This window comes from Pteronotus mesoamericanus, unplaced genomic scaffold, assembly GCF_021234165.1.
Source record: "Pteronotus mesoamericanus isolate MK-2021 breed Mesoamerican mustached bat unplaced genomic scaffold, CSHL_Meso_final scaffold_174, whole genome shotgun sequence".
Classification (NCBI taxonomy): Eukaryota; Metazoa; Chordata; class Mammalia; order Chiroptera; family Mormoopidae; genus Pteronotus; species Pteronotus mesoamericanus.
The window spans coordinates 9,999,258-10,010,006 of NW_026555309.1; the positions used below are offsets into that span (position 1 = coordinate 9,999,258).

At 39.7% G+C, this 10,749-nt stretch overlaps 1 pseudogene; it reads left to right on the plus strand.

Moving 5' to 3' along the window:
• Nucleotides 1-2,688: 2,688 nt before the first annotated feature.
• LOC129084127 (keratin, type I cytoskeletal 18-like) lies at nucleotides 2,689-10,084 on the plus strand (annotated as a pseudogene).
• The last annotated feature ends 665 nt before the right edge of the window (nucleotides 10,085-10,749 follow it).

The window sequence follows — 10,749 nt, forward strand, 5'->3', positions numbered from 1 at the left end:
ACCCTGGGGGTGAGTGGAAAAGCAATAATATGTAAAATATATCAAGATAAAAGAGATAGACTAAGAACATTTAAGCATCAATGATCTGATTCAAAGATTATGCACTTCATAATGCAAGTGAATGGCTAAAAGAAACTGGCATCCAATGACAGTACTCATGAAAATAATATATGCCAAGGAGAAAAATCACTATATATTTATAAATCCATCATGACTGTCATCTCACATTCAATCTAAATGAATTGATATCTATGATGAACAGCCATAGATATCACACACACACACACACACACACACACACACACACACACAGAGTTTAGAAGCTGATAAATCCAGAAACCAGCCAAATGTTTTTCCCTATTTCTTTCAATCTTCAATTCATTGGCTGACTTCAGCAGGACAAGAAACAATTAGCATCTTGATTATACAACCTTAATATTGGCTGGCAAAAAAAGTGATCAGCAATTATGCAATTGTCAAAGATATATGCTTTGGTATTAGAAAAAGAGAATTCAAAAAAACTTTCTTTGTCTCTATCATCATTTTCTATATTACATTGTCATGGAAAATTGAAAATTTGAGATTTGAATAACTCAAATTTTAACTTAACTATCTGTTTATTGATTTATATCTTTGCTTGCTTTCAACTTTAACCTCATTGAAACTCTAAGGATTCAGTTCTCATCTCATAAAGATGACTGTTTAACATATCATTCATCACCACCCTCTACACACATAAATTTCCTACATTATTTAAAGATATCAGATAAAGTATTGCCATGGATCCAAACTGGAAATCACTCCCAAATGGCACATATTTTCCTTAATGCTTCTGCAAGATTACCATTATGCTAATAGTACTTCAGGGTACATGCTAAGAAAGAGTGTAGCTCTAAGTGTTCATTTATGAGAGCTTTATTTTCTGGAAGGCAGAAGCTTTTTCATTATATGCATTTTCAGTACATAGGAAGTGTCACACACCATCATCAGTAATTGGACCATCATTTCCACAAAACAGTTAAATCCCATTGGCTTCTGGAAGTCTGGATTAAATAAAACTGTCATTATTCTGATGATACTCTACTATTGGCTGTACATTGTTTCTAGGCACATTCCTCAAGTATTTGTAAAGAATTTCTGATATAGTTGAACATTTGAAACATTTGGGATGCATAGTACTTTTTTAAAAAATTTGTTTGAACTTCATGTCTTGCCCTTTTCTCTTGCCTCAATTCATGTCTTTTTAAAAATCAGAAATGTATTTATTTGATGAAATGAGCCATAAGCATATTTTAATACTTTTTGATAACTCCATAAGGGTAACATCTGGCTGTTTACATCAAAAGGCAAAATCTGGTATTCATAAGAATTTATAAATAATATATATTTTAGAGCAGATGAATTCCTTGTCTGTGAAGTTTTTATTCTGCCACCTACCATAAATAGAGTTGAAAGGTTAATCAAATATTCCCTAACCATAAATAAGTAAATTCTTATTACTTAATTCCATTATATAAGTTTCCAAATTAATTTCCACTTTGCTTTGCAATTCTGCAAAATTCTATCTCTATCATACTAATGAGTATACTTTTTATTGAGTGGGGTCTCTTTATGGCCAAAACTACTTCCCGAGGTAAAGTACAAATGCAAAACACTGAAATAGTCCTAAATAATTGGTCTACAGCAATTACTTCATTTCCTCAACATAACTACTATTTCTGGGAGTTTTATCCCCTTGAGACAAGGAGTCTAACAAATTTTGATGAAAGTCATTTGGATCAATGTTCTTTTACCTCTTGCCTCTTATTCTGTTTGTGTTGAAGCTCTTTTATGGACGTGCCATTGTACAGGTATATTAATTAAAAGGAGGTGGGAAATTGGCATATATTTGTTCCTTATATCAGTAATTACAGAAATCAAAAATCTGACTCACATATTTCTAATCGAGGCTACTGAACACACCCTACAGTCACTGATTGCACAGGAGTTACATGAAACCCCGACCATGATACCCTGTACAGGCTTGTTCCCAGTATCATCCTCTTCCCTCCCACTCAAGGGAGCTTTTTTACTTCAGTCTGGCTACTTACACTCAGGTGGAAGGAAGAAAATGCACTAAGCCCGTTTGTATACATTGTGAGCACAGGGCACACATCCCCTGAAACCTGTCTCCCAGATATAGAATGTGATTAATAAATGTTTGCTGAACGTACAAACACCCTGTGAAGTTGTTTGTTTTTTTAAATCAAAATGAGTACTTCAGTAGACTAATGGCACATACACATACACAATAATATTTGTCAGGGGTCCATTTTAGCAGGGGTCCCCAACATCCCGGCCGTGGACCAGTACCGGTCCGTGGCCTGTTAGGAACCAGGCCGCACAGCAGAAGGTGAGTGGTGGGTGAATGAGCAAAGTTTGGCTCCCATAACTGCCTGAGCTCTGCCTCCTGTCCCCTCCCTCCTGCCCATCAGTAGAAAAACTGTCGTCCACAAAACCGGTCCCTGGTGCCCAAAAGGATGGGGGCTGTTGCATTTTAGGGATTCTTCTGACGTTGTGTACTCGACGTAGTTTCTCTGCCTGTAAATGGGGATAATAGTGTAGTGCTCACAGATATTGTGGGCAATAAATGAGGTACTACACTGAAGCTCTTAGACTAGTGCCTGACACACATTAAGCACTTTATACATGGTGGCAATTATCCTGATGATTTTGATCACTGGCCCTTTGGGGGATAATGTGCCCAAGGAGTGCTTGTATCTCGCCTTACCAGAGATACAAACTTTAGGAAGGAGTGAATTAGACTGTAAAGCTGGACTACCTGCCCTAATGGAAAGCTTCCCACTTTTCATTTGGTCTTTGGCAAACACAAGCACAGATGCCCAGAAGAAATTATACTCTCCCAAGCCAGAGAAGGAAAGAGAGAGAAGATCACAGACAACCAGGTAAGAATGGCAGCAGCTCAACATGTCCCCACTTGTTCTCTGACCACTCCGTAGCTATTTTTCAATAATTTTTGAGGCTTTCTTCTCATCTTCCAGGACACCAAGCCCTGCAGAACCTCAGGGATCCATCTTGCATCCTCTTCTGCTCATCCCCCAGATAGCACCAGTAATCATAGACCTAACTGTCATTGTAAGGCTTGTAATTCCCAAATTTATGTCTCCAGCATTTATATCTGTTATCTGAGTTCTGACATCTTCAATTACTTATTTCACATCAACACTTGACTTAGAAAAATCTCAAAATTAATGTATCTAAATGGAGTTTTTAATTTTTCTCCAAAGTTTGACTCTTTGCCATTATAGGAAATGAAGTTATCGTCCACCCAAATCCTCAAGTCAGAAACCTGGAGGCCATCAGTGGTGCTCCTGTAATCATGATCCCCACATCTAATCTTTCAGCAAATGCTGTCAGCTCCATCCCCAAACATATCTTGACTAGCCCTTCTTCAGGCCCCACCGCCATCACCTGAGTTCAATAGCCATCACTTCTTCTTATACTGTGGAGGCCTCCCGAACTGTCTCCTCTTTAGCTACCTCCAATGCATTCTCCAAAAAGCAGCAAAATTCATCTTTCTCCAGGAAGTTTCAAAAGTTTGGTCTCATAACTCTATGGTTTATTGAGTGAAATTAGCAACCGGTATATAAAATTATTCTACTGTTTTTGAAAACTAGGGCCTATCTTTCTGAAAATGGTCTCATTTTTGGCCTACCAGTGGTACCAGTTGGGAGTCCACAGTAAAAAAAAAAAAAAACCCTCCAGGTAGGCTACAGCAACTATCAAGTATCTCAAATTGTGGCCCTCATAGAAATGTGCTCTTTGTCCATAATGTAATGACATAATGTCTAGCCTATTTACTGAAAAAGGAAGACTCTAATCCCATCCAGATATTGGGCTTTCACTGGGTCTTGTTCAGCAACTAGGAACATCCTCATGTTGGATATTCATGTGCTTTAAGGAACCCCAAACACGCAGCAATTCAAGTGCGAAGAGTCAAACTACTTTTAAAAAATTATTCCCCATAGTAAACAACAGAAAATTTGTTTTACTGAAGTATAATATACATAAATTAAAATGTATGTATGATATCCACACAGGTAGCTGAAGTTATCTAAACTGAACACCCCTGTGTAACAGTACCCAGCTCAAGAAGTGGAGCATTTCCATGCTGCCAAGTCCTCCGCATGCTCTCCCGTAGTCCCTACACTCCCTCTCCACACACGCAGAAGAAGCTACCCTCCTGATTTCTAGCACCATAAGTTAGTTCTATCAATCTTTGCTCTCTATATAAATTGAACCAAACAATATGTACTTCTTAATATGGTTTCCTTCACTCTGCAGTTTGTGAGACTCACACATTTTGTTACACATAGTTGTCATTCTCTTGCTGTGTAATATTTCATTGTATAAATATATCAAAATTTCTTTTTTGTGTTGATGTATAGCAGGGCATCAGCGAACTATGGTCTACTGGCCAACTGCCTATTTTTGTAAATAAATGTTTATTGGAAAACAGCCACATCCATTCATCTGCATATTGTCTATTCCTGTTTTTCATGTTACAATGGCAGGGTTCAGCAGTTGCAACTGAGACTGAATGGCCCCTAAACCTAAAATATTAACCATCTGTCTCTCTCCAGAAAAATTCTACTAGCTCCTGCCTATGCTATTCGATTTCGTGAATGTGCCACACTTTTTCAGGACTTCCCATTTTGAACTATTACAAATCCTGCATCCATGAATATTCTAGCACATGGCTTTGGGGGGGCATATAAGGAGCGGAATTACTCAGAGGGTATGCATGTGTGCAACTTTAACAGATACTGCTAAAATGGTTTTCCAAACTGGTTTTACCAATTTACCAACATACTAGCAATATACAAGTTCCATTGTCCTTGGCTATACTTCTCATCTCTCATCTTTTTAATTTTATCTATCCTGGTGGGTGTATAGTGATATCTCACTGTGGCGTTACTTTGCATTTCACTGGTTGTTAATGAAATTCAGCTTCTTTCCTTGTCTACTGACCATTTGGAAATCCTCTTTTGTGCAATTTCTATTCAAGTTGTGACCATTTTCTGGCCTGACTGCCTTTTTTCTCACTTATTTGGAGGCATTATTTTTACATCTTAGTTATGAGTCCTTTGTTGGACATATGCATTGTAAAGGCATCTTCCACTCTACGGTTTGCCTTTTACTCTTTTAATGATGTTTTAGTGTTTTTCATGTTTAAGAAATAGTTTCTTATTCCAAAGACATAAAGGTATTTTTATATGAAAGCTTAATTGTTTATTTTCCTCATTTATATCTTTAATCCATTTGGAACTAATTTTGTATATGTAATGTGGGTTAGAGGTCCAGATATTTTTTTACACATGAATGAACTGACAAAATAAAATCACCTTGTCCATTCACACATGCACATACACACACACAAACACACACACAACCTACCAAAAATTTGATTGGGAATGAATGGAATATATTGATTAATTTTGGGAGAGAAGACATATTTACAATTATAGAAAACATTTTAGAAAACTTTGGCTGAAACCACAAAAACCTGTATTTATTCAATCTTTATTAAGCTGTTCAAAAAATATTTACGAGGTATCCATAAATGACACATTGATAGTTTCAGAGGCCTAAGAAAAATTAAAGAAAATAGATACTAACAGCATTGGAACATCTAAGAGAAATACATAGGAAAGCCCAGAATTTTTCAGAGAAGTATTGAGGCACCAGTCGAAGTAAGAGACCATAAGATTACAGTGGTAAAAACCTAAGTAATGGTGGTATCTTTGCTAATAAATTATGATGAAGGTTGACAAATAGGCTTATCCTGGGTAGGGGTAATGAAATAAGGTATTTGAGGATACTGACTACAAAATGATTGAAATTAATGGTTAATGGAATGAAATGTAACCTGGATAGGAAATGAAGGCATGAGTAAGAGACTTGGAAAAAGTTAGGTGCAGGAGGTCTTTTAGCCCAAGCACAGACACAGTAAGTGGGTGTAGCTGAATGGAATGGCTGGAGTGGTCTAAAAGTAGGATGTTTGCATTTGATTTCCATGTTGTGCAGTTCCAGGAAATGGCACACTCCAAAGTATGGAAATGGAGTCAAAGTCAAGGTTAGTAAAGATGAACAGGCCATGAATATGACAAGCTAAGGAACGGAAGGTTGCAGTGACCTACAACGATGGAAAGACCTAGGGCAAGGAAGAAGATGGCAAGCCAAGCTCAGAGGCAACCAGTGCACAGAGGAGGTGACCTAAACATCCACAAATGAGGGAGATAAGAAAGAAAAGCTCTTTCTGTGCATGAATGGAAATTCCTGCAAGAGCCACGATTTCCCAGGAGTGCTGCGGAATGATGATCTGCTGGAGGATAGGATAGTGAGGAGCACCGGGCACCCCCTTGATCCTGCTACCAGTAGGAAGAGCAGCCTCCAATGGCAAGACCAAGCACTTCCTTCAGGAGTGGCCTGAGGCTCAGTTACAGGAAAAGCAGGAAGCAAGAGCCTGAAGGGAGAAGTTTGAAGGTGGGTGTGATTGTGTTAACTAGCCACGGGAAAAAGTTCCAGGGAAGACAGTAGAAAGATGGTGGAGGGAAACAAATTGGGTAGGGGAGAGGCCATAGCACATGACCAGAACCATCCTGTCCCTGACCAAATAGAGGTGGGCACTCGTCAGTCTGCTTTAATGTTCCAGTGAGAACTGGCTCTGAAGCTGCTCTGCTGCCATTTACATAGTGATGCGTGGCCTCAGAAGGAACCATTTACTTTGTTTTATTTGAACTTCTAAGTAAGAGATAAGCATAAAACCCAGTTAGAAAATTTTTAAAATATTGTAAATGCATGTTTCAGTATTTGCACCTTAGAAAACAAGAACCCATTTATGTAGTGATGTTTATAATATTCACATAAACAGAAGTCATTGTCAGCTTCTGAATCTCTTCACTTTCATTACCTGTTTTATTTCTCAGTGTTTAATTTAAGCCATTTCTGCATTCTGTTTTCAGAAGTACACTTTAAAGAAAACACGTTAATGGATGCATCTATTGATGCACTGAAAAGTCACTTTGTCAGTAATAATCTTAATTGTTAGGTTTCATTTGATACCATTAAGGTGTGCTAAGTATCTAAAAAGTCATTCTGCTCTGTTATTTCAAATCATATATTTAAAATAACTTTGTAGGCATGAGGACTTTTCAAAGTCCTTTATCTGTTAAGGGTTAGATTTTTCCCTGAGAAATTCAAAGTTCTAAAGTTACCTTTCATAGAAGAGTAAGTTGCACAGTGACTTAGAAAGTAATTGCACAAATTAAATTTCATCAACAAAGAGAAAGACTTGCAACAAACTTATGTGTATCTGTGTATTTTTCACTTGTTATAGGACTAGCCCTTCTTTTCTTAATATACCATATGGATAATAACAGTGATTAGAAACTTTCTTTGTTCTCCAAATTGGGGAGAGAAAATTCAGAACTCACAATGAGAGCCTGTCAGCCTTATCACTATTCTTTTTATTAAAAATCAATCAATTAATATATTTTTAACATACAATATTTGGTATAGTCTTGGGCTTTCTGTATGCTGAAACAGAAGAATGCAGACATTTTTTATTTTCTTTTGGTTTTTTAACATCAGCTATAAAGTTAGGAAATGCAACACAAGCATCTATTATGTGAGGCACAATTATCTTTGCCACATGCTAGCTTTGTGCTTTTTTTCCCCCCTCACTGAAAAAAAAGAAATAACAAACTATACATGCTGGTGGGCACGCTCACCAAGCCGGCATCGGGGGAGGGGAAGCTGCTAGGAGAATGAGCTTTTGTTAGTTAGCCTTTTTTGTGTGTTTTCTTACAGGCCGGTCTTGACTATTACTTCCTTTCTTTGTGCCTTATCTGTGGGCGAAATAATCCTCTGGAAAAATGAAGGGTAGCTTGACCTCTCATTTATCTCTGTCCAGAGTTACTGTCACCAGACTGATGAAAAGTAGGGAAAAGGGTCCGTCAGCAGAGCCTGTTAATTCTAAGTTCTCTGTCTGACTCGTTTTGTTTGGGGAGTATAGACTTTCTTTCTGTTAAGTGAACAAATTATTTTTTTTCTGTCCAGCTCAGGCTATAGAATGATTAGGGCCCCCGAAGAGTAAATTAGACTCTGATGACTGGTAACAGAGAAGTTGGAAAGTCAACAAGGCTGTTAAAATAAGACTTTCTTTCCAAATGTCATTTGGTGTGCCAGAGCCAACTGTTCATGACAGAACTGGATTGATAAGTCTCAATTAGATTTACCCATATCAAGGGGGAGAACTAGCTGAGATATGGACAAACCAGAGGGCATAGGTCCATGAAGACAATCAGAGTTGGCCTCTTATTGGAATGCCTAAGCATACTTTTGCCAGCAATTTAACTTTCTTTTTGAAGTTCTTTTGCTTTTCTCCAAAGGTATTTTGTGTGTTGATAACCTACATCATTTTCCAATATTCTCCTTCCCCTTAGACTGCAAATCATGAATATCTGTGAGATCACACACATAAAGAAAATTAAACATGTAAAAGTATTTATTAGCTTAGAATATGTTCGTGGGAACCTTCTTTTTTAGGCTGCATTTGATAACAATGGAGAGTTGCTGAAATTGTTGAGGGAGGAATCTAATAGTTGGCGCTCATCTGACTTTGATGGTTTAGGGAGCATAGAGGATAAGGGAAGGAATAAAAATATGGAGCTTTAACCTGAGTTTCCACTACTGGCCTTCCTCCTGAGTATTGGCTTCTTGCCTTCCTCCCTGAATAGCGTGAGCTTCAGCACACGCTCCAGCTTCTCCACGAGCTACCGGACCCTGGGCTCCGTGCAGTTGCCCAGCTACTGGGTCCGGTCGGTCAGCATGGCGGCCAGCGTCTATGCAGGCGCCGGGGGCTCGGGCTCCCGGATCTCGGTGTCCCGCTCCACCAGTGTGTGGGGTGGCTGGGGATCCAGAGGCTTGGCTGCAGGGATGGCGCGGGGGTCTGGTGGGCATAGGAGGCATCCAGAGCGAGAAGGAGACCATGCAATGCCTGAATGACCACTTGGCCTCCAACCTGGAGAGGGTGAGAAGCCTAGAGGCTGATAATTGGAGACTGGAGATCAAAATCCGGGAATACCTAAGGAAGAAGGAACCCCAGGTTAAAGACTGGGGGCATTATTTCAAGACCATCGAGGACCTGAGAGTGCAGATCTTTGCACATTCTGTGGACAATGCCCACATCATTCTGCAGATTGACAATGCCCATCTTGCTGCTGATGACTTCAGTCAAGTATGAGACAGCTGGCCATGAGCCAGTCTGTGGAGAATGATATCAATGGGTCTCGAAAGGTCATTAATGACACCAATATCACTCGCATGCAGCTGGAGACAGATCGAGGCTCTCAAGGAGGAGCTGCTCTTTGTGAAGAAGAACCATGAGGAGGAAGTAAACGGTCTGCAAAACCAGATTGCCAACTCTGGGTTGACTGTGGAGTTGGATGCCCCCAAATCCCAGGACCTGGGCAAAATCATGGCACAACTCTGGGCCCAGTATGAAGAGCTGGCTCAGAAGACCTGAGAGGAGCTAGACAAGTACTTGTCCCATAAGACTGAAGAGAGCACCACAGTGGTCACCACACAGATTGCTGAGATAGGCGCTGCTGAGACGACACTCACAGAGCTAAGATTTAAAGTCCTTGGAGACTGACCTGGACTCAATGAGAAATATAAAGGTCAATTTGGAGAACAGCCTGAGGGAGGTGGAGATGCTCTGTGCCGTGCAGATAGAACAACTCAATGGGATCCTGCTGCACGTGGAGGCAGAGCTGACCCAGACCCAGCAGAGGGACAGCGCCAGGCCCCAGAGTATGAGGCCCTGCTGAACATTGAGGTGAAGGTGGAGACTGAGATTGCCACCTACCGCCACCTACTGGAAGAAGGGGAGGACTTCAGTCTTGTTGACGCCCTGGGCAAGAGCCATTTCTTACAACCCATCCAAAAGACAACGACCCGCAAGATTGTGGACGGCAAAGTGGTGTCTGAGGTCAACGACACCAAAGTTTTGAGGCACTAAAGGCAGCAAAAGTGGGACATCCCTTGGCAAGGCAGGATGCCAATAAAAAGTTCAGAGTTCATTAAACGTTCCTTTGCATCTATATATATAGATATAGATATATACACACACACACACACACACAGGAAAAATGACAATAAAGACCTCTAATAATTGAAATGAGAAAAATGAATATAATTTGTAGGGGAGGGTAATCCAAAAAATGATATGATCCCAATTTGGGGTATACATACTCATATTTCCATACTCAAAGCAGCACTGGCAGGATTGTGGTAGATTTTTAATTTTCATTTTTTTTTTAATTTTACAACACAGTTTAATGTAACTGGCACCAATTACAGTGTAGATTATAGTTTTGTGGGGTCATACACCACACACTTTCCCATCTGCAAAATAGGGCAAGAAATATTTTATAGGATTGTTGTGAAGACTGAATGAGGTAAATTGTGTTAACAGGAAAAATAATTACTCACCAGTATTCCAGGGAGCCTGGTGAAAGCAAATGGAAGTGGAAAAGGGTTTAGCTGAGCGAGAAGGTTCAAGTGCACAAGAAGAGAAGGAAATAGCCAAAATCGGATGGTAGCGTGTGTGGGACATGGGCAGGTTGGATGGGGGGAGAGCCTGCCATGGATCCAGGTAATTCTGCTATACCTCCTGCTACCACA